This window comes from Anastrepha obliqua, chromosome 1 (assembly GCF_027943255.1).
Source record: "Anastrepha obliqua isolate idAnaObli1 chromosome 1, idAnaObli1_1.0, whole genome shotgun sequence".
NCBI lineage: Eukaryota > Metazoa > Arthropoda > Insecta > Diptera > Tephritidae > Anastrepha > Anastrepha obliqua.
In genome coordinates, this window is record NC_072892.1 from 148,236,980 (window position 1) to 148,261,804 (window position 24,825).

General features: G+C 37.6%; 1 protein-coding gene across 3 annotated transcripts in view; it reads left to right on the forward strand.

Annotated features, from left to right (window-relative positions):
- Nucleotides 1-3,715: 3,715 nt before the first annotated feature.
- LOC129236438 (cystinosin homolog) overlaps nucleotides 3,716-24,825 on the forward strand; it is a 78,328-nt gene continuing 57,218 nt past the window's right edge. For 2 of the 3 annotated variants that reach the window (XM_054870831.1, XM_054870833.1), the window contains exon 1: nucleotides 3,722-3,992. The gene's annotated coding sequence lies outside the window, so the exon portion shown is untranslated. Of the gene's footprint in view, nucleotides 3,993-24,825 lie in introns of all 3 variants that reach the window. The other variant, XM_054870832.1, reaches the window with a different exon arrangement.

Sequence of the window (24,825 nt, forward strand, 5' to 3'; positions counted from 1 at the left end):
TTAACTTCGGCATACCGTTGCATCCATTTATTTATGAACGTCTTCGACTTCTTCAAATATTTTGCTGCAGATCCACATGAACCATTTTTGGACCTGTAGGGTGTGTGCATAGGACTATTGCTTCAAATGGTTTTTATACGCGGAACTCATTTTGTAAAAGGTAGGTAGGTAGTGCTGGCTGATCTGTAAAAAGATCTCACATATATCTCCATGACCCATTGTGTTATTAGTTCTATGTATTTGGAGCCGTTCAGTCTTATGCCAGCAATATACTCGGATGAAAAATATTTTGATCGTAAGCACATTTGTCAAGTCCTACAAAGAGCAGCGCAGTGGCAAAGTAGGTATTCCAAACTACCCCTAGCATTCGCTTCATTGCATCTGTTACACGTATCGCTCTGGACTAATCCCATTTTGGGTGTCCCGTCAGCCCTCTAATCAATATTTTGCAGTCTTTTCTCGAGAGTGATAATATAAAGATTCGAGTTATCGTTAGCATAATTTTGGCAGTTTTGTACGAGGTTGAGTGTTCGCAAGTCGACTGCGTTTCCAGAGCTAGTTCCTCATTCATTTCCGTTTTCAGAAAGGAGAGTAATGGGTTATTGCCTGACATGCTCAATCTCGACAAGCGAATACTTGCCTTAGCGAGCTCATCGGCTCTCTCATTACCTTCTATTCCTTTGTGTTCTGGTATCCAGTAAATAATGACCTGCCCGTTTATGCAGAGTTCATCCATTTTGCATCTCCATTTTTGAACACATTCCGAGCTAGCCCAAGGTGCTATAATTGTTGTAATAGCCGCTGGGCTATCAATGGTAATGTTCGTCCGAGTATATTAAGAGGAGTTAATTTCAGAGCCCAATCAGCTGCTTTTGTTGCGGAATAGATTTTAGCTTGAAATGTACTACAGTACTTAGAGAAGTATTTGCAGATCAAATTGCGGACAAAAAACAGCCGCTCCTACTCCTTTCACCATTTTGGACGCATCTGTAAAGAAGTTGTAAAGGGTGTTTTTTTTAGAGGTTAGGTTTTCAAGTTGGCACTACTTTTTTCGTAGATGGTCTTTTTGACAGCTGTCACTTGATTTATGCTCAGTTTGGTTTGCCATTTCATAATGAATAGACTTACACCTGAACAACGTTTGCAAATCGTGCAAATTTATTACGAAAATAATGGTTCGGTTCGCGCGACGCATCGAAGAAAATTTTGTTCAGCGATGAAGCTCACTTTTGGTTGAATGGGTATGTCAATAAGCAAAATTGTCGCATTTGGAGTGAACATAATCCACAAGCCATTGCTGAGACGCCGTTACATCCTCAAAAAGTCACTGTTTGGTGTGCTCTATGGGCAGAGGGAATCATTGGTCCATATTTCTTTAAAAATGAAGCCGGCCATAATGTTACAGTCAATGGCGAGCGCTATAGAGCCATGATTAATGACTTTTTCGTGCCTGAATTGGACGATGTTGATGTGGACGACCTTTGGTTCCAACAAGACGGCGCTACATGCCATACAGCCAACGCAACAATCGATTTATTGAAGGAAACTTTTGGGGAGCGCATTATCTCGCGCCGTGGACCTGTGGCGTGGCCTCCAAGATCGTGCGATATAACACCGCTGGACTATTTCTTGTGGGGCTATGTGAAGTCGCTTGTCTACGCAGATAAGCCCGAGACGATTGACGTCTTGGAAGAGAATATTCGGCGCGTTATTGCTGACATACGGCCCCAATTGCTGCAAAAAGTGGTCGAAAATTGGGCCTCTCGGCTGGAATTTATTCGAGCCAGCCGCGGCGGGCACTTGCCCGAAATAATTTTTAAAACATAATGGCAAACCCTTATCTTTATAATAAAGCTAAATTCTTGGCCATAACATTAAATTATATACGTTTTATTTCATTTTGAAAACCTAACCTCTAAAAAAACACCCTTTATGACCTTTATACAGCATCTCTCAAACGCTTCAAAACGGATAAATAATATTCTTTATTGACTGTCTGAACCGATGGAAGGTACTCATGGTGCACTACGCCTTAGCAAGGTGCTTTTTGATCATAGGGTATATAAATAATATTCATCTACGCGCCTTAGTTACTCTCTTTCCATCATCGATCTTCGTTGACTACGATATTTGAGTTCCGCGTCCGCTTAACACAGAGTGTTCGCATCCGGTCTTGAATCTTATCAGAATGGGATTTATTCTAAAAATGCAACTTAAAACTGGGTTCTTGAATGTTTGTTTGTATAATACATTTGTGCCAACTATTTTCCTATTACTCAAACCACCTCTGACCAAAAAGCGCCTTTATGTGAACTCTTTTAGTTATGCTGACCTATAAAAATAAAACAATCCAAACATATTCCCAACCTAACCGCCTTCATCATCTTACCGTCAAGAGTATGTGTAAGTATATTTTAATATCCCTATATATTCACCTCATGTGCCCTTGTGGTATGCGTCTTGACGTTATCTTACAATATGAAATACGTACAATTTTATACCGTATCCGAACGACGTGTCGCGACAGCTGCAGGCTTCATGGCAGAAATGCACTATGAGGTTTGTCGTTATCCACCGACGGGTGATCGCTATCCGAAAAGAACTTTTTTATTAATTTATGTTTCATGGCGGCCGCCGTAGCCGAATGGGTTGGTGCGTGACCACCATGCGGAATTCACAGAGAGAACGTAGGTTCGAATCTCGGTGAAACACCAAAATTAAGAAAAAAAGAAAAACATTTTTCTAGTAGCGGTCGACCCTCGGCAGGCAATGGCAAACCTCCGAGTGTATTTCTGCCATGAAAGAGCTCCTCATAAAAATATCTGCCGTTCGAAGTCGGCTTGAAACTGTAGGTCTCTCCATTTGTGGAACAACATCAAGACGCACACCACAAATAAGAGGAGGAGCTCGGCCAAACACCCAAAAAGGGTGTACGCGCCAATCATATATATACATATATGTATATCATGTGGTCACAGTGGGTCCCAAACCCAGACCAATATAATAGTAGTTATGCACACACCCACTCGGCTGCGGCCGAGAAATCTTTTTCGCGTGTTGAAGTTAACACCTTTCTCAATGTACGGATGGTTTCGAAGTATAGACAAAGACAATTTCCGATGCAGCGACTCTTGAAGGGAAAGGTTCCGCGGAGAATTTATGATCCTTTTTGCTTTACAAATGACGAATACCGCAGAGGATGGGATGGTAAGTAGAATTGGCTTTAAAACGGCATTGGCATAGTGCAGTTAATTAAGATTCAGATACAAATACAAACTCTCTAGCCCTAAATACATTCGTTGCTGTAGATGTTGGTGTTGGCCACCTCTGCTTTGGATAGATCAAATGGAAATTGGTTTCACTTGCTGATTTGAATTACAACTCGTACAAAATCGCTTAGGCCAATAAAGATGTCAGAAATCCGCTCTCTCTCTTCTTTTAATTATGGAACTAACTTTAATTTAAATCGCTTTTTGGTCAATAGATGCGCTCGTTAATCGGTTATCAGCTTAACAATATGCTTTATAAGTATGTATGTATGTTTGTATATATAATATTTGTATGTATGTTGCTGCGAGTGCATTGAGCACTCTGAGCAGCGTGTACCGAATCGGCTGACTTCAGCTTTGTGACGCTCATGAGTTTATGTTTCAGTACTTCAATAAGCAAAAGTCTTCTCTTATTATAGACTGAATGCGTCAACATTAGTCGCAATATAAACGTTGAAGTGGTCGGACTCATTTACACCCTAACATAACGGTAACATATTTAATTTCATCACAGTGACGGCACAGGCGAGAATATAAACAAATAAATGCAAAGGTTTTTGGTCGGCGTGAAATTAAGAACCTTTCGTTTTCATTTGTTCGAATAATATAATATTAAAATAGAAAATAAAAGGCAGAAACTCGGTTTAAAAATATTTGAATATTTGCGAACAACCACCGCTTTGCCCTATTGCCATACTTCCAACAAGATACGCGGGAATTTTGGTATGTTTGTTTTGACTTCTATTTTGTTGTTGTCGCTTTAAAAAAATTGGTTGTTGTCTTTTTATTGCGGTTGTGTAGCTCCGACTTAATATAAGAAAAGAAATTCCGATAAGTTTGACAAGTGTATTTTTGGTTTTGTCGGTTTTCGTGTGAAATCTTTATTGCTTTTACGTGTTGCGCTGTTTTTTTAATTTAGCCGCAGGCCAATGACTGTTCGAAAGAATTTATTATTGAAACAATTAATTAATAACCTATGAGATTAAGCACGTTGCAGCGGTCTTATAAAAACGTCCCATAGAAAGTGATAATATATGCATGTATGGTATGTGTGTATGCATATAACACCACATACATATATATTCATCTATATGAACAGTTGACAGCTCATTCACATTGCGCCGGTGATAAGGAACAATCAAGTGTTTTAACCCTTTCGCTCCTACTTTTGCAGGGGATTTGCTCAAACTTTATTTTTGAGTTTTTGGATACCCATTGGTACTTTATGTGCGTAGAAACTAGATGAAGCTTGTAACTTATGTAGATAACGGTAATTTGAGGTGGGACATATGTGTCCCAACAGTATTTAAAAATGGGATATATTTGTCCCAACAGGGTACAAACTTCACCTAGAAAGTAGAAACATTTTTTTGGTAATAACATATGATTTGCACTTTTATTTATTTTATGAATGTGATGAAGCGAAACAATGTATACAGAATGGCAAATTACAAGCCCGGCAAATAATTTTAGTTTTTTCGCGACTTTTCGATTGGCGCATGCTACGCACCGACGTCTTTTAGACTGCTCTATGGGTAAATGATTCCCCACATTTGTCATTGATTTGTACCTATTCGATGATCTTCCAGACCGACGGGATCGTTTATATGCGGTAGATTCCTTTCCTTTTTCAATTAGCGACTCAGCAATCGACCAGCACCGGTAAAAAGGCAGGTTTCTTGCTATTCAGCTCCGAATATATAACCCAAGTGTTTACAGCAGCCATCATCATGCCACGATAAAATACTTTTTTCCACCATTTATTTGATTTTCTGTTTATATCATACAATCCCGACATTTGATCTGCCAAGTCCACACCGCCCATTATTGCGCGGTACGTCTTTACGATGTCAGGGCATGGAAACTCTGCCTCATGGTTATACGACATGACAAACATGCATCCAAGTACTCGTAATATATCAATTTCACCGGAGTCCGTCTGAAGAAGTTTTTTTTGTTTCGCTCCGTTATGGGTATTTTCCTGAGCCTCTCATTAGTACATTGGGCAATGTGCAAAGACATGCTTCTTGGAATCAATTTGCGAAAAATTTCGTAGGGGGTTGAGTGGCACCCAATATTTACTGCAATTTTGCATTCGCGGTGGTTACTAACCGATTTTCTTGAAACAAATGACTCATTCGGTGTGCTCCAAATAACCGTGCCTGAGTCTTCCTCACCTCGTGCAGGTTGATCGTCTATGCCACCATTCTCGTCACTCAATCCGGTCTCCTCTGAATCGCTGGAAGAATTGTCATTGCCAGTGGTTTTATCTAACTCAGGACTATAAATATCATCACTTTCGTCACTAAAATCAGTTCCTGGTTCCATGGATTCATCATTATCTTCTTGAAGTAATGCACTAATTTGATCGCGATTTAATTTCGACATTTTTGCTGTCTACGAGGTTGCAAAAATAAAAAAATTAGCTGTGTGATACATTATGTACAACGTACTGCTGGGACATATATGTCCCTATATAAAGCCCTGCTGGGACACATGCATCCCAAAATTAATTTTCGCTGAATATTTTTCACAAAACTTTTATTTAAATATATATTTGTACTTACCAGTAAAAGGGCAATATTTTTCTTTAGAAAAATCAACATTTCTTATAAAAATACGTATTATTTCACCAAAATTACGCGTAAATTTGATGCAATATTAGCGACTGCTCACAAACAACTGATCAAAACTAAGCACGATTTAAACAGTGTGGAATGCGGATAACGGTAAATTGTAAGTATTGTTCGCAGCTACTGATTGAGACATTTTGGTTGAGTTTCCTATGAAAATTGCAAGTTTCATGGTGAAGTGAACATGCTGTGGGATATCAGTGTCCCAGCAGTAGCGAAAGGGTTAAAGAAAGGATCGGTATGTAAAAGCGAATTATGCATAATAAGTGCAAGAATATAATGGAAAATGTCAGTGTTGAGATAATTAATTGAAGTTGGTTGATATTTGAGAACCCAATAGGATTCAGTAGGTCAACGAATATCAACTGGCAACGTTTTCAGTGGAACTCCACCGTGAACAAAATGTTCAGAAAAAGGTGGCAACTCTTTGAAATGCCATACCAAAAAATTATTTTTCAGCCGGAAATAATTAGCGAAGTCGTAAAAAAGTGTATATAAATTGTGTGTTTCAAACTAAGCAACAAGTCGTCAATACAGGGTGTCCGGCGGCAGAACTGAAAATTAAAAGCTAAATTAAAAAAAAATAAAAATGCTAACGATAAAAGTTTATTTCAATAACTATTACAAAGAAGACAAGTGCAGATTTTATTTTTTATAAATTATTTCCTCTAAATGTTGACCGTTACGTCGGATACACTCTTGGAATCTGGGTTCCGTACTCCCTGGCACTCGCTGGGAAGTAATGTCGGGATGCCATATACCTCGCGCACGATGTTGTTGTTGTTGTTGCAACTTACTAAACCCTGTCAGTGCGGTGTGGTCACCGGCCGAGTGGTGTTAGGTGAGTAGGTTTGCTAGGATATGTGAATAGGTACGTGGTTATGTCGGGGTCGATTTTGGATATGTAGGGGTTTAATTTACTGCAATATTCAGAATTGGGGCAAAGTAATGCTAGTCTCGTGAGGCAGCTGAAGGTCTTCGTCTGCAATAGGTGGTTAGTTGCCAGTAACGGCATTCGAAGGTCGGGAGTTTAGGAAGGTGGTAAGGGTCTCCCGATGAATGTCGTTTGATGATTGTAAACTAGATTAGACCCAGTAAACTAGCCCTATCTAGGTAACCGTACCTAACCCTCGCGAATAATATTTCTTTTAGTGCTGCTTTACTTTTTCTGTACCCCCACAAAAAAAAATCCATAGTGGTAATATCGAGCTACTTTGGCTAGTTGCTATTGACGAAGTTCTGATAATGTTTAATATGGGTGGGGTTAAGGTAGTAGCATACGCCGATGACTGGGTCCTAATGGTATCGGGACCGTTTCCCTCAGTCATGGCTGGGATTTTGGAAAGGTCAAGGCTGTACTCAGTTGCTGGGCTGCCACTTGCGGCCTCCAAGTCAACTCTGACAAAACAGAGCTGGTGCTATTTACCAGAAAATATAAACCTCCACACTTTCAACTTCCCAAATTAAACAATCACGTTCTCTCGCTTTCATCGGATATTAATATTATTAACATTTTCTTCGACAGTCAAGACGCGATCAAAGCTCTGACGGCTCCATGGTGCAGAACGAACCTAGTAAACTCCGGTAAGAAAGACATCAAATCTCTTGGGTATTCAAGTAACATTTCTGTGATCTGGGTTTTAAGACATAGGAACACAGAGGGAATTGAAATTGCTGATGAACTCGCCAGGAAGGGGACTGAATTGGCCTCAGAGACCTCCTACCCGGTCATCGGCATCCCCCTTACAGTTGTTAAAGGGGAACTGCACAAATTATTTTTTAGGAAAGCGCAAACAAGTTGAAGTTCCATTTCTTCATGCGCTATTTCTAAAACCCTTTGGCGGATTATCGTGCAAACTAGTAGCGAAGAGTTCAATATTTTCATTTGTTTTCGGTGTCCGGCTGGGCCCCGGCCGTACGCTCTTGAATACGAAACTTGTTGCTCGACACCTTCATACCCATGAACTTTAGGCACACTGAATATTGGAACGTGAACAAAATCATTGGTCTTGGAACACACTACGATTGCCAACGCACGTTTTTCACCCGTCCAACCGAAATCGCTACTAAATAACGCGCACGAATAACAAAGTTAAAGCGGTCTCCTCTCCGCTTGCACAATCAGCGGTCATGGAGAAATTTTAAATTTAAAACATAATTCAGCCACTGGACACCCTTTGGCAAAACTTATATACAAGTACTTATAAGTTAAGTTAAAACTCATATACATACTCGTACATGTGTATGTGTGTACTTATTACTAATTTATTTTCTTTTAAATACCGCCTAAATTGCACAAGTTTCGATGCTTATAAGCGGGAAGTGCTTATGTGATATCACGCTTCTGAACACCGCCTGTGCATACATGAAAATTCTCGGTTACAAGCATTACGCTGCTTCTAATTGAATGAAACGAACTATAGGGTGGGCCATGTAAAATTTGCTGATCAATATTTTTTCAAACTTTTTTTTTTATTTTGAAGATTGAACATTGTCATTTATGAATGAAAAATAATATCGTTCAAATGACTGCCACGACTGGCTTTACAGTAGGCCATTCGATCAACCCAATTTTTAACCACATTTTCGATTGTTTGGGCTCCAATTTCATGAATGGCAACTTCGATTTCGTGTTTTAAAGCATCAATCGTCTCTGGATGGTTCGCATAGCATTTGTCCTTAACGGCTCCCCACAAAAAATAGTCCAACGGGCATAAATCACAGCTCCGAGGCGGCCAATTGATATCGGAATTTCGGCTTATTATTCGGTTTTCAAAAACGGAAGCCAAAAGTTCGAGTGTAACTTTGGCAGTGTGACAAGTTGCACCGTCCTGTTGAAACCAAATGTCGTCCATGTCATCCTCTTCAATTTTTGGAAACAACTCGTTGAGCATGTCTCGGTAACACTCGCCATTTACTGTAACCGCGGCTCCTCGCTCATTTTCGAAAAAAAAAATGGCCCGATGATGCCGCCAGACCAAAAACCGCACCAAACAGTGACTCGTTGTGGATGCGTTTGCTTCTCTACAGTAATGTGTGGATTTTCTGAGCCCCAAATCCGACAATTTTGCTTATTGACGTAGCCACCGATGTGAAAATCAGAAAAGAAGAAGAAGACTCACCACTTTGGAAATAGGTTTTCAATATTTCCCAATTTTGTTCAAGTGTATAGCGTCCCATTTCGTAGATGTCAAACCTTTAAGTAAATTATGAATACATTTGACATGTCATTTGTGTTACCATTCTCAAAAAAATAGGTGGTTCTAAAAGCAAACGCTATATGGCTCACCCTGTACTACTTCCATTAAATTAAATAAATTTCCATTTCGTTAGTTAGCATAGTACTTTAAAAAATGAGGGTTAGTAGTTTAATTTTCGACAGCGACTTTCTGGATCTATGTACATAAATATGTATACATATATGTAAGTAAAAGTCACACGTTGCTAAAATTAGTGAGTGTGGTTTTTAGAAGAAAATCGGTTATAATTGATTCATTAACGTGCTACAAATGCCAGCTTTCATCCAGGGAATACGATGCACCAAAAGTACTCTCCTTTTTACGCAACCCTTATTGTGCTTTGTAAAATTGCGTCTTGTGTATTTTTGTGACATTTCAGAACTTAAAAAAAATCATAATTTTATTTGCATTTCTGATGAAGTAGATTTCCCAACTGGTAAACGATGTCTGCTTGATCTTATCTGTACAATTATACTATACCACGTCTCGCGACTAATCTTAACTCACCTAACACCCCTCTTACTTTGGACCCAACCTGTCGGAACAGCACACAGTGCGGCCGATTCCCAAAAAGCTGGCCAAAAGTAAAAAAAAAAAGTTTCTAGTAGAGTTTTTTTGTCTTTGGGTTGGCTACAGTAATGCCTTGAGTAGTGAAAACCGTTCATAGCAACGTCCTGTATCCTAAGTATCCTCTGTATTTTCAGTCGCAACGTGGCCTTCGTTTGAGCATCGTATTACTGTCGATGAATAGTGAAAGTTGTACACATTTGAAAGATTTTGTAATGGAGTAAATTGAACAAAACCAAATGGAATCATCTTCGGAAGGTTAGTAAAATACGAGAAATCTTTAGTACATATCAATACCTCGACACAAAATTTTTAGCTGAAGCAATACGTAGATACATTTTTTGCAATTTTTTTTATAAAATTTGAGTTTTCAAACTGTATAGTAATACAACGTCGTCATGAAAGGGGTGGAAGGGGGTGGATTTTCAAAATTTTAAGATCAAATTCGTAATCAGCGACCCCGACAACCCCCGAGTAAGAAATTTTGAATCAATTACTTAATTTTTTGAGTTTTGGCCAGCTTTTCGGGAATCGGCCGCACTGTGCAGCACCCAGCTTTCTGATTCGACTGTTTGATGATTGTAAAGGAAGTTTATTGTATTTTTGCATGCATATATTATATAACATTGAGGTATTTCTCAATTAAATTCAAATAGCCCGGCAATTGCAAATTACCATGATGACCCAACAACAAAATATAAAGGGTTTTTTAATAAGAGGTGTTATTTTGATATTCAAAGAAAAATGCTATTTTTTAATATAAATGATCGGATGTTTATTTCATTATAAAGAGGAAGGTAAGCCGTTAATAGTGGAAAATAACATCAGGCAAATGACCACCATGTCCACGCTTACAGGACAATATCATTTTCATGAAATTTTCCATAACTGAATCGCAAAGTGGCTGCCCTATGTCCTCGATAGCCTCACGAATTCCATCTTTGAGGTCTTGAATCGGCCCTGGGCTGTTGGCGTAGACTTTCTCTTTCATGTGGTTCCAAAGAAAAAAGTCACAAGATGTTCAATCACAAAACCTCGGTGGCCAATTGGGATCACCTCTTTGAGAGATAACACGGTCTGGAAACTTTTCCCATAAAAGATCAATGGTTTCGTGCCTTGTGTGGCACGTAGCGCAGTCTTGTTGAAAATAAACGATGTCCAGATCAATACCATTCAATTCCGGCCACACAAAATCGTTAATCATCACTCGATAGCGCGATCCATTCACCTGTTATTGGAAATATTAATATTAATTTTGTATACAATTGACGAGGGGCGACCGCTATTAGAAAAAAAATATATATATATAGGGTTTGAAAAAATATATATAGTTTGAACATATACATTTAAGTATGAAATTCGATTTCTTTTGCACCACCGCGTGCACGTTTTACGAAGTCCAATCGTTGAACCCAATTTTCGACCACTCTTTTGCATAAATCGGCCGAAATTCCAGCAATTTCGCGTTCAATATTGGCTCTAAGCTCACAAATCGTCGCCGGCTTGTTACTGTAGACCAATGACTTCACATAACCCCAAAACGGGACGGTTTGTTAACACTAAACCTACCATGACGGGTCAAATGACCCATTTTAAACTTTTTTTCAGAAGATTTTGGAAATAACATTATTAAGTCGCCGTTTTCTTTCACGACTTTTATTAAAAAATACATCGAATGTATTTTTCAAAATTTACTCCTCTCGTGCTAATTGTTTTACAGAGAAATATATGTGATCTGCTCTAACTACCGTAACGGGTCATTTGACCCATGCACAGATTGTGTCTCTTGATTGAGCCGTTTTTCCTATTACGTGATATATTTCGCTCCATTGAGTTATATTTATCGCAGACTGACGGATGAATAGCCAATTTCGTTCTACTACAAGCGAGCGTTACAGTAAAAATTTCAAGTTATAGTGCTATTTTGTGAATCAACAATTCTTATTTCATAATTTTACATATAATTCTTATCCCAAAAATGTCAAAACATTCAAGATATTTGAAATCATTGGAAGTTACAAATAACATAGATGAAGAGTGTTCGGAATTCAGTGAGGAGCAACTGTCTGAAAGTAAAGTAGATAACATAGTACAATAGAATAATTCATTTGACAGTACAGATGAATGTGAGTCCTCAGGTAAAGAAAGCGAAGACGAGAAAAATACCATTATCGAGTTCAGAAAGTGAAAAATATGTGGAAGACCGATGTACTGAAATTGCGCGTGATGGTACAATTTGGCAAGAAATAGAACAAAGCTCAACACCTGGACGTTCTCCAATTTATAATATTTTTGTATTTGGATGTTGTAAGCCCGACAGCGTATGCCAAACGAAATATAATGATATTATATATAAATATAAAAAAGCCTCTCGAGTATTGGAAGCTCAATGGAATTTTACTCCTGCAAAAGTAAATGTATTTATTGGCAAAATAAATGTATTATCAGGCAAAAAATTTGAACATTTCATATCTATCACTAAATGGGGTCTAGCGTTTACAAAATGATAAATTCGCTCTAATCTCAGAAGTATGGTACAAATTCATCAAGAATAGCCAAAATTGTTAGAAGCCTGTGTAACATGTAACTATCGATGAACAGCTCTTCGAAAACAAAATAGATTTACACAATATGTGCCGAACAAACCGAATAAGTTTGGTATCAAATTTTGGCTAGCATCTGATGTCAGCACTAAATACATCATAAATGGATTTTCATATTTGGAAAAGGAAGAAAAAAGAGGTGCTTCAACTCCGCTTGCGAAACTCGTTGTTCTCAAACTAATGGAACCGTTCACAGGATGCGAAAGAAGCGTCACTACAGATAATTTCTTTACAAGCGCTTCACTCGCTACGACACTATTAGAAAAGAGAACCACTCTTTTGGAAACGATTCGCGGAAGCATAAGAGAACTGCCCAAATTAGCCAAGTAGAAGAAAGATGGTGCGCCACGCTTCTCAACAAAACTATAATATATAAATCGAGTCATTATTCACTTACCATTTATAAAAGTAAGACAAACAAAAAAGTGCTTTTACTAAGCGCAAAACATAAATCTGTAAGTATTGAAACATATGGCAAGCGTATACCAGAAACGATACGATTTTACAATAATACTAAGTACGGTGTAGAGATGACGAATCAGATGGCCAGAAAATACTCAGTGAAATCAAAATCGCAAAGATGGCCTGCGCAGATTTTCTTCAATATTCTTGACCTGGCTGGAATCAACTCAAGAGTTTTATATAGAGAAACAATCGACAAAAACATCTCTAGATAACAATTTTTATTTTAATTAGCTGAAGAACTTGCCGAAAGAAGATTTTCAACAGGAGCAAAAACAAAGCAAAGAATAAACTATTTTTATGTTTTTTAAATTTAATATAATATTTAAACTATTTTCATCATTAATTGAAAACAATTGTTTCATTCATGTACCAAATTGGCCTAATTGATATATTTTTCGCTAGACTTAGTAATATATATAACATTTTAAAGGCGGGTCATTTGACCCACTTTGGTAGGAATAGGAATACATAAAGTATCGGTAGGTTTAGTGTTAAATGGGCCGTAAAATGGTAGCAGCAACAGAACGATTATTTTCATAAAAAATTTGCACGATTTGCAATCGTTGCTCAAGTGTGTAGCGTTCCATGATGAAATGTATACTAATGAAGTTTACAAATGACAAGCGAAAAATAAAAAATATTGCGTCGTTCGCCCTCCCTATCGGAAAAAAGTTGAAGCGCACCTATTGAATAACCCTATATAAATATATTATATATAATTGGCACATACGTGGGTGTTTGCCCTCCTATTTGTGGTGTGCGACTTGATGTTGTTCCACAAATGGAGGGACCTACAGTTTCAAGCCGACTCCGAACGGCAGATATTTTTATGAGGAGCTTTTCCATGGCAGAAATACACTCGGAGGTTTGCCATTGCCTGCCGAGGGGCGACCGCTATTAGAAAAATGTTTTTCTTAATTTTGGTGTTTTCACCGAGATTCGAACCTACGTTCTCTCTGTGAATTCCGTTTGGTAGTCACGCACCAACCCATGCAGCTACGGCGGCCGCCGTGATTTTTTTTTATGAATAGCTCTATTATAATATGTCGAAGAAAGTAGGTTTTTGAATCAAGCCATATTTATGAAAAGCGTCTGCGAATTTCCCTGCAACAAAGTTTGTTAAATAATTATAATTTTTGTTTTTTAAATAATTATAAAATATTTCAGCATATTAATTCGATCTGTTACCCGCTGCCCCTTTCTGTAAGAAATCGACGAAATTGACGATCATAATGATGTCACTTCGATTCGACCCTATCTGCTTGATCCAAGACGAATCTATTCAAAGTCGAGTAATAACAATAATTTTTTAAATTACAACTGTCAAAGTTTGTCGCACATTCACAACACAATAATAACTTATCGTCCCGTTTTACTGACATTTCAAAATTAAAGGCGAGTTGAAGAACAAGCAATCAACTACTCCCGTCACACCACCTTCCATAGATACGCCTTGGCATTTAATAAACAATAAATGAAAACCAAAATTTGTATACAGAAATTTTAATATTGATAAACCACTATTAATTCCTTTTTAAGTCCATTGTACTGCACTCGGGTTCCCTTTTAAATTTCCCTTTAAATCTACCCGACCTCCGAAGAAATCTGAGTAGATTTTGTGGTGCCAAGGAGCCCAGATGGTAGCTTCTTAACACATCAGTGCCATAGACCTCAAGCCTGATTCGACCGAAAGCCGGGCAGGCGCACAGAAAGTGGGTCGCCGTCTCACATGCTCCTCTCCTCTCTGCACTGTCTGAGATGCCCACCATTTCCATGTGTTCGCCATCATCAGTCCAACCAGCTGCCTGCAGTCCCTGCTGACTAATGACAGGAGGATGTGTGACAGTCGATCGGACAGGACAGGTAACACCAGTTTTGCCCATCTGCCGCCTCTCCCAGCCTGCCAAGCTTGAAGTTACCCATTTGCTAACCGTGCAGAAGGGAGTGGCAGAACGGGCTCCAGGCCAAAGAAATTGGCCTCAGAGCCCATCCTAATTAAAGAATCAAAAATCTCGTTACCCGCGAGATAGCCACATGTCCCGAGATCAATGTTAGCATCAGGATATTATGTCTACCGATATAATTCAGCCTGGATTTACAGGGCTCAACTATCTTTTTGAAAGATAAAATTGTGTCCCGCTCCCAAATTTTCAGCTCTCTCGAGGAGATTTTGTTTCAAAATACCAATTTATTGCCTTGAGCTCATAATTCCATCTACATACATATATGTAATGTGTAGTTTCCCTACAAGCGAGGCACTAAAACATACTCAAGCCATCACCGATGAAATTCCATGCATGAATATGGGTATGAGATTGCGTCTATTTAAGCTAGTGTTAGCTTCTCTCCAAATTTCAGCCGACTGTCTGACATTTTCAAGTTAAATTTATATTCAACGCTAAAAGGAAGCCTTTTCTAGAAACAATTTTCTTTATTTAAGAACTTCCTTGCGAAGTGGATTCGAAGCTTGTTAATGCTATTTATGTTTCGTTTTCTTCCAGCTGCTCTGCATCTAAATCCCATTTTTCGAATGTAGTTTCGCACTGTTTGAGCAGTAACACTAATCTTGAATCGATATTGTAAAATGTTGGCAAGTTTTACTGCACTTATCGTAACACCTTTTCTAATTTTGCGTCGAATAAAAGTTTGCATTCGCCGATTCAGGAGCAACCTGTTCTGATTTCCTACTTTTTTATAGATTCGCCTGGTAATTTTTTATACTTTTTCTACTGACTGAATAGTAGAATAGAAACGCTCCGTTTTACCGATTTAGCAATTTTTCTCAAAGAATCGTCGTCATCTTTGTGATTAAATTTCTCATTTCATTGGGCAATGTACTCGATTTACGTTCCATGTTTAAAATTACAAAAAGTCATTCTAATATTACTTGCTAAATGAGAGCGAATCGCATGTGTACGAATATAAATTTTGTATACTGTAAATATAATACAAATGCAACTATAACAAGTATTAAACATCTGTGAACAATAGATATTCAAATTCTTTCCTTTTTTTATGTTGTCTACGCTAGCCACTTTCTAAGTCTATAATTATTTTTGCAAAGCGAATTGAATACAATCTAGATAAGAATAGGTGAACAACTAATTATATAACAACAACAATATAATCAATTATTTTGTGAATTGCTCTTTTGTCAAATCAGTATTAGTGAGGTGGAACGATTAATTGTCGTAGCCGCACACCTGGCCAATAACGTTTTTGCCGACTCATCATCTATACTAATATTATAAAGAGGAAAACTTTGTTTGTTTGTTTGTTTGTAACGAATAGGCTCAAAAACTACTGGACCGATTTTAAAAATTCTTTCACCATTCGAAAACTACATTATCCACGAGTAACATGGATTACATTTTATTTTGGAAAAAAATAGGGTTCCGTAAGATATTTGGATTTTTCGGACACAAACTGAAAAAAATCTTATATATAAAATAAAGTCAACTTTTTGTGTGTATTCGCTAACCGGCCGTGTCTGCACCGAATTAAACCAAACTTACACATATTGTTAAGAAGGTATTGAAGATGGTTTCCGTATAGTTTGGATACATATTGGTGGATAGGGCTCGAGATATAGGTCAAAACGTGGACCCGGGTAACCTTCGGATGTGTATGTACAATATGGGTATCAAATTGAAGCTCTTGGTGAATGCTTTAGTACAGAGTATTTCCATCCGCTCCGTGACTTGGGTCTCGAAATAGAGACCAAAACGTGGACTCTAGAATGTGTTTGTACAATATGGATATTAAATGAAAGCTGTTGATAAGTGCTTTAATACGGGGTAATTTTCATACCTATTGATGACTAGGGTCTCGAAATATATGCCAAAACGTGGACCCGCCGTGTCTTTGCACCGAATTAAACCAAACTTACACACATTGTTAAGTAGGTATTGAAGATGATTTCCGTATAGTTTGAATACCTATTGGTAGATAGGGTCTCGAGATATAGGTCAAAACGTGGACCCGGGTAACCTTCGGACGTGTATGTGCAATATGGGTATCAAATGGAAGCTGTTGGTGAATGCCTTAGTACAGAGTATTTTTCATGCCGCTCCGTGACTAGGGTCTCGAGATAGAGACCAAAACGTGGACCCTAGAATGTGTTTGTACAATATGGATATCAAATTGAAGCTGTTGGTGAATGCCTTAGTACAGAGTATTTTTCATGCCGCTACGTGACTAGGGTCTTGAGATATAGGTCAAAACGTGGACCCGGGTAACCTTTGGTTGTGTATGTACAATATGGATATCAAATGAAAGCTGTTGATAAGTGCTTTAATACGGGGTAATTTTCATACCTATTGATGACTAGGGTCTCGAAATATATGCCAAAACGTGGACCCGCCGTGTCTTTGCACCGAATTAAACCAAACTTATGCACATTGTTAAGTAAGTATTGAAAATGGGTTTCGTAAAGTTTGGTTGTAATTCGGAGCAGTGGCAACGGGTACAGCGTTCTTTTGATCCAGCCGTAATGTCGCTTACTTTTTTAACGCTTGGGGCGGAACTGAACTGTCAAATTGACAGTGTGAGTTACAATGTGTCAATATTTCTTTCTGAATTGGATGCCATAAGGAAAAAACGTAAGTGCAACATGTAAAAATTGTTTGTGAATTTTTTTGGAGTGGATTTTGGAACAGTGAATAATTTCTTACGAAATTTGAGAATTTAATGTGATATCCGAAGGAAATTATGTGTTCGTGGAAAAAACATTTTTTTCGTTTTTTTTTTTTTTGAAAAATATAAATGGATAATGGTTAAAAAAGCTCCAATGCTTAATAAAACATATAAATTGAAACGAAAAATTCATGGATGATCAGGAAAAAAGACGATTGTTTCTTAGTTATTCATATGCGTTGATTTGAAATTTAAAAACAATCTTCTTTTTTCCTGATTTTCAATTTATATTTTATATTTACTCAAAAACAAATAGAAAAACAAAAATATTGTTTATGCCAAAGAATAAAGAAATAAATAACATGAAAACCATATATTTTCTGTTCTAAACCATATCTATTCTATTTTAGTGTGCCCAGCGAAAGGGGCCGGGTTTGCTAGTACTAAATATACTGGAAAGTATAAAAGTATCTGGTTTAAAAGCGTAGTAGCACATGCATACATACATATATACATACATACAAGCATACAAGTAATCCAGCGGTTTCTTAATTGTGCCAAGACGCCCGCACCATACAACTAAAAAATTTACTATTGCTTGATGCTCACCCCAGCTACAGGATCCGGCACTCGAAGTGTAACTAACTTCAGACCGCTCGCGTAGCTGATGCCGCGCATCAGCTGTCTGTTAGTTGGCTAAGTATTGTTTACAAGCGCACAGAAGCATTTTGGCGAGAGTAAACGCGAGAAAAGAAAATTAGCAATAACAGTAAATGACAATTAAATTGCGAAAGAACTAAAAATGTCTGACGGTAACATCCGCCGCATACTGAAAAATTATCTCAAAGTCAAGCCTTACAACATCCAAAAGGCGCATGATCTCACACCAAAGCAGCAAAGCGACACCAAGTCAGACTTGAGAGAACGAAGGAGTTGCTTTGCTTGGCCGAAAGCTGTCAATTTCCGGACATTGTGTTTTCTGACGAGAAAATTTTTCAAATTGAACAATTCGTAAACTCCCAAAACGATACTGTTTATTTGACCTATCATTTATACGAGAATTTGAGTCATCGATTGGTCACCAGGAGGCAGCACCCGCCACAGGTAGGGGCTTGGGCCGCTGTAACCGCAGATGGGCGCTCTCTAATCGTTTTCAAGGTCAAGGTAAATGCGAAATACTATCGGGAAAATATTCTGCAGGTTGCTTTGAAGCCATGTGCAGACAAACGTTTCGGTGACACACCATAGGCGTTTCAACAGGACTCGGCACCATCTCACAAAGCTCGATTGAACCAAGAATGGCTAAAAAACAACGTTCCGAACTTCATAACGTCCACGCAATGGCTCTCAAATTCACCAGACGCAATTCCGATGGATTATTCTCCTTGGGCCATTTTGTAGAGCAACGTCCGAACTAAAAGATTCACCAGTCTCGAGGCGCTGAAAAAAGCCATTGTCCGAGAGTGAGCCAAAATACCTGCAAGTCGCATTCGGGCAGCTTGCGATTCATTTCTGGACCGTCTCAAGGCTATAGTCAGTGCAAAAGGTGGTCATATCGAGCAAAAGTAAATTTATTCTTAATTTTGTATTATTTTCACATATTTTTTACTTTGAATTGAATAAACGTAATTTTCCACACAAAATTTATGACCTTTTTAATTGGTTATACTTCGAGTGCCGAACCCGACCCTATATTAATAAAAGGAAACGCTATACTACATTCGGGGAAAAAATTATTTTGTGCAAAAAATAGTAGGCAAAGGCAATAGAAACACCAAACACAAGAATTTACATGCACACAAATACACTGTCTTGCCACGTCGTCTTCCGCATAAAACTGCAAAAAAACTGAATTTAAAGGCCTTATATTAACTTGTGCTTTCACAATTTACCACGCGGCACTTCGCTTTCTATAGTTTTTTTTCCAAAAATGTCAATATTACCAATTCATTCACTGAATTTTCACAAACATGTAATTTCTCCTCTTTTTACTTGTTTTGTATTGGTAAGGGACCTGACGTCGGACTTGTAAAAATCGCGAAAAATAAATTAACTGTTTTGGGAAGACGCCATCTATAGTACTCATTTCGCCTTGAATCCAGCACCTATCGAGAAAAGAGAGATAATTATGTTCAATATGAGACTGGGTAAGAGATTCATTCTAATCTAATCCGTCCCCATTTGCACTTGCAATGGTCGTGAAAGATCAACTGTTAGAGCTGTTATGCAATAAAGACAGAATTTTTCAACTTTTGGGTAACTTATACCACAAATATCTAAGGATGATAGATTACCAGGTTTGCTATCTAGCCATAGTGGAACAGAGAATTGTGAGGGAAACTTTGGCTGCCACGTCACTTGGGAGATTCCGAACTCTGCACGATCAATTCACATGTATTCGCACACTCGTCCAATCAGTCGTTGCCCAATAGTTACAAAGCAACATAAGCGAAAACTATGGTGATGTTTTTCGTGCCTCACTAATACAATTGCACAATCACTTCACATGCATTCACACACTCGTCCAATCAGTCGTTTTTCAGACAGCAACGAAGTGTCATTGGCTGATTTTTTTCGTATATACTAGTACAAGTTAAACTTTATTAAACACAGGTGACGTCAGCCCATCAGCTGATTCTGTCACACTCACTCAGAGCGGAATAACGGTCTGCTAAAAAGCACACCTCTAAAAATCGTTGAAATCCATGAAATATATCATGTGCTCAGCACTATAGCTTTTAAGATTTTTTTTTACCGTTTGCTGTAGAGTGGCTATTTCAAAATTCCACCCCTTCCCATGTGGCGAATATTATAGTAAAGAGAGTAGTTAGACAAATTGCGGTATCACACTTGGCCTTTATCTTAAACCTAGTTGTGCCATTACCGCTAGTGGTACCCACTTCAACCTATTCTAAGTGCGGCTCAAATAATAAATATTTTAGCTTACAATACGCAAGTATCGGTACAAAAGTGTGGGAATCCTTGGCCTCATATCTTAGGATGTCTAGTTAGTACTAGCCACAATTAACGACAGCGTGCCGTTAACTGTTCATACCATTTATTTAGTAATACTTAAAGTCTTATATGTAAGCTTTTAACCTAGCAGAGAACGGAGGAGTAGTTGAGCAATCGATGACGATTGGATCCAGAATAGCCTGAGTAACGGTGGCAGAATAGACTGAGGTTTCGGAAATGCTTTATTCCAGAGCAACTAACCCTGAATATAAGACTGGCATCTTACAGGTGAAAAGTGAGTTTTTTACAGTATAAAATAACGGAATACTACTTGGAGAAAATCAACTAAATTTGTTATTGTGACGCGAGTGCGAACTAAACCTTAAACCCTCATACCCTGTAAAATATTTGGAAATATATTCGTTGTTGCAATAACTCCGGACTGAACTGCTGCTGATGCCAATATAAATTGCTGAGGCAGGAACATTGCCAGAGGAATACCCCAATCTCGGTCTTAGTATTGTAAATCGGCTAATTAATTTGTAATTATTAATTGATTAGAACATTTACGCCAAGAATTAGCATTTTCTTTATCTAATATTTAAAATTTTTTAAATGAGACACGAAAAATCACGTAAGCCTCGTAAGCCTAGGAGCTCATTAAACAGTTGTTGAAATTTGAATGCGAAGTGGCCTACATGAATTGTTTTTGCTACGATTTCAGTGCGTAAATTTAAGCAAAGGCTCAAAAAAACTTTTGCTAATGGAATTACTCAAATATTTCATGAGCTGCATTCATGTAACACGGTGTATAAACGCTTAAATTTTGACACTGCGTAAGTTTAGACGTTTAGATGAATATCCCTAATATGAAATTTAGTTTGTAATAAAAAGTTTAGGCTGCATGGAAAACTCGGCTGCTCTTATGAATGCCATTCAAGTTGGTCCAATGTTGCACTACTTTAAACAAATTTATCTCGAATTTTGTCTTTCAGCATATTCCGACAAACATATCCTACAAAGAATATCCTTCAAAACAAAATCATATTCTAACAAAAGTTAGAGAACGATTAAAAAACGAGTCGAATTATTATGTGTTTCTCTAAGGTAGAAGGTTAGAATACGATTAGAGAAACTGTCAAGAACTGCAATATTCTCTACAAAAAGGGGACTTAGTTCTCGATATAGAGAAAAAGGTTAGATATCTAATCTCTCTTTCACTTTTTTTATTAATTTTTAATAATTTTAAGTAATTAAAATGCTTATTTTAATATTGTAAGATCCTCACACAACTTTTCACAAACTCGTTTTACCTCCCTTTGATGGTAGAGGTGAGTAATACAGCCTGCTGCACAATTAATCGATAAGGTAATAAGAATCTGACAATTCAAGATAATTTAATAGCTCTTCTTCTTCTATTAGTCGATCGTTTGCCCATACTTTTCTGCGCTTTACTTTTTGTTTACGCTCTCTTTCCCTTTTCATTTTTAAACAGGTATAAATATCAAATCAAACATTGCATATTCGTCGTCTGTATCCTACTTTAGAGGCTGTTTACTGGGATGCCAATAATTTGACATACCCAAACAAAAAGTTGTTCGAAGTAAATAAATCAAATGATAAAGACGGCTATTTTATTAACCGATTTTCAGATAATTCGTACACTAAAAATTCGTGCAAATAAAGTTATGGTTCCACTTGCCATACGGCATATTGCATCATATTGCTGAAACCACTCGGGCAATACGTGCCGGACTTGTTTTTTGCCATCTCAGAATCGACAGTTGATTTTCTGATATCTGAGGCTACAGTGGCCTGTAAAGTAACCAGTTAAAAAACGTTAAATCTACTTTGCTGAGCAGAAGTAGCTTATCAGAAGTTCCTTTGCCCGACATTAGGAATTGTTTCGCTTGTCGCTGGCCGATAGAATTTCACCAGTAGTTCAACGAATTTATGCTCGATCGGTAAATACTCTGAGAGGCTACTACGATAGCGCCATGGTGAAAAGATTTGGTGGAGAAGATGTGGCCAGATCAGACTCGTACCCACTCTCTGCGAATGTGAAGCAATCAGCGACTTGTTTACGAAATAATCAACAAAGTCTCCGTGAATACGAGTTGCCGAGACCTCGAAGCTTGCCGAGCTTTCGAAGTTACTCTCGCAACTTTTGTTTTCATTAATGTGTATTTTTCAGCTAATGACCAAACCTGGTAATCTATTATCCTTGGGTAGCACTATATCCAACCAAGTGATCAATCATGCCTTTACTTCATCACCTTCTGCTGGTGGTGATTCCATTTTGTCTTTTATGGTGATAGGTTATCACTGATAGCACATGATTGGCTTGATATTCACGCACATAAGTTTATAGTATTGGTATTCATTACTCTATGAGAACGTACTTGAAAAGTCTGTTAGTACAACTTCATATTGCCTTGTTTGTGGACTCACTCATTGAAAAAGCAAAAACTATTAATAGATGGTACTTCTCTCAAGTGTTATAACGTCAAGAGGAGTCTTTTCCAAGAACTTTCCAGCAACACGTACTCACAGGCCTCTAATGGAACATTATTTTTAAAAGAGTATTTATACATAAAAGTCAAATATTTTGTGCAGTCATAAATGTTGGTTCGTGTAAGAGTTAATAAATTATATCAGTAATTCTAGTTCACAAATATTTCTTAGGACGACAAAGTCTTGTCAATAATTTAGTTGCTGTAAATGGGATCCCAATGTCTAATTTTCTCATAGCTTTGCTCTCATTGTCTAGTTTTTTAAACCATCAATCAATCAACATTTTCGCTTTTCTTGGTTCCAGGTTCGGCTGATTTATGCTGCACCACTATAGGTCGAACTGCGCGTTTTGTGGAGCTCTGAGCATTGCAAATTTATTAAATCAGAAGTTGATAAATAATTGAATTTGCTATTAGACTCATATTTTGAAGTTTAGGTGTATCAAACGATATCAAATGTTGAGACAATAAATGTTGTTCAAAGGATCAATAAAGGACCAAACGTTGGGACGAAAACCCAAAAATCCTGTGGTCATTCAAATATAAATTCGTTTCTTCAGCTTCAAAATTACAATTTTTGTGCATTGATTTTCCTAAATTTTTCTCTTTATATAAAAAAATATTTATTTATTTTCTCAAAAAATTATCACAAATAAGAAGAGTTGATAAACCTTAAAGTGTTTATAATAAAAACATATTTCTAAAAAGCGGTTTAAGTTTCAAGGGCCGGTGTTGATTTTGAATAAAATACAATTTTTTAATTTGTCATTTCTCTTTATTATGATAATATTGGTATGGCTCAATTACGTATGGAACAAAATATCGGTCAAATGGCCGCCGCGGCCTCGGTGGCACACCTCCATCCAAATGGTTCGATGACGCTGAGGCATAATTGTTGCCATTTCCTGCCACCATTCTGAGCATTGACGACGCTTGAAATGGTCAAGAGGCTTTAGTTCTTGAGTCAATTGCACCTTGTAAGCGTGTAAAGGCAAGTCTTTATAAATAATGTTCATCAACGACGAGCGTGAGACCGGTTTGCTCAAACTTTTGCACAATTTTTCCGATTGTATGCACATTTGGACGATTAAATTCACCGAAAAAATCACGGAGTGCGCGATATGCATTTTGATTTGAACGCCCGTTTTCATAATAACCCTGAATAACTTTAACGCGTTGCTCGTTTATGTATCTTTCCATGGTTCAAATTGAGTTAGTCTAGTTACAACAAAGGATTTATTTTAATCGAATATTTAATTGCACTCAACAATATCTAAAACTCAAAGTATAAAACGAATTTTCGATTTTTCGACTTTTATTAAAAAATAATATAATAATTAAATTATTGCGGTTAAGGGAGCTTATTTTTCTTTTATTTAAATGGCGGAATGAAAAACGCCTGGGTATTCCACCGCCGGTAAGATGACTGAGTTAAGGCAGCTCAAAGCATGTACTTGCAAAGTCATCATATACTTCAAAAGAGAAATTTGTGATTGCTTTTTTCAAGGGTAGACCTCATTTGCTTTTTTTTTTTGGTTGGGGATTGGGATGATGTTTTGCCATTTGTTTTTTTTTTTACTTGATTTAGTTAGAAATTTGGTCGGTTTGGAGGGCTATATTTCTTGTTTTTTTATATAATTGACGAGCTTATCTGAGCAGGTCAATTTAGCGTTTGACTTCGTTTGCCGACCCCGATTGCTCTTTCTAGTGATGGTCATTACTGCCAATGGTAGCCAATACTAACCAATGGTCGGTCTTGCTTGAGTGTCAAGGAGAATATTGCTGCTGTAGCGCAAAGTTTTGCTAAACAAAATGAATCGACTATTTCGGCGGATTTTACCTGCAAACGTGCTCATGGTGAACATTGAAGGGGACAGATACCTGTAAACGGCCACATTTTCCCTGATTTTCATTAAAATTATTTAAAATGAAGAAATCAATATATT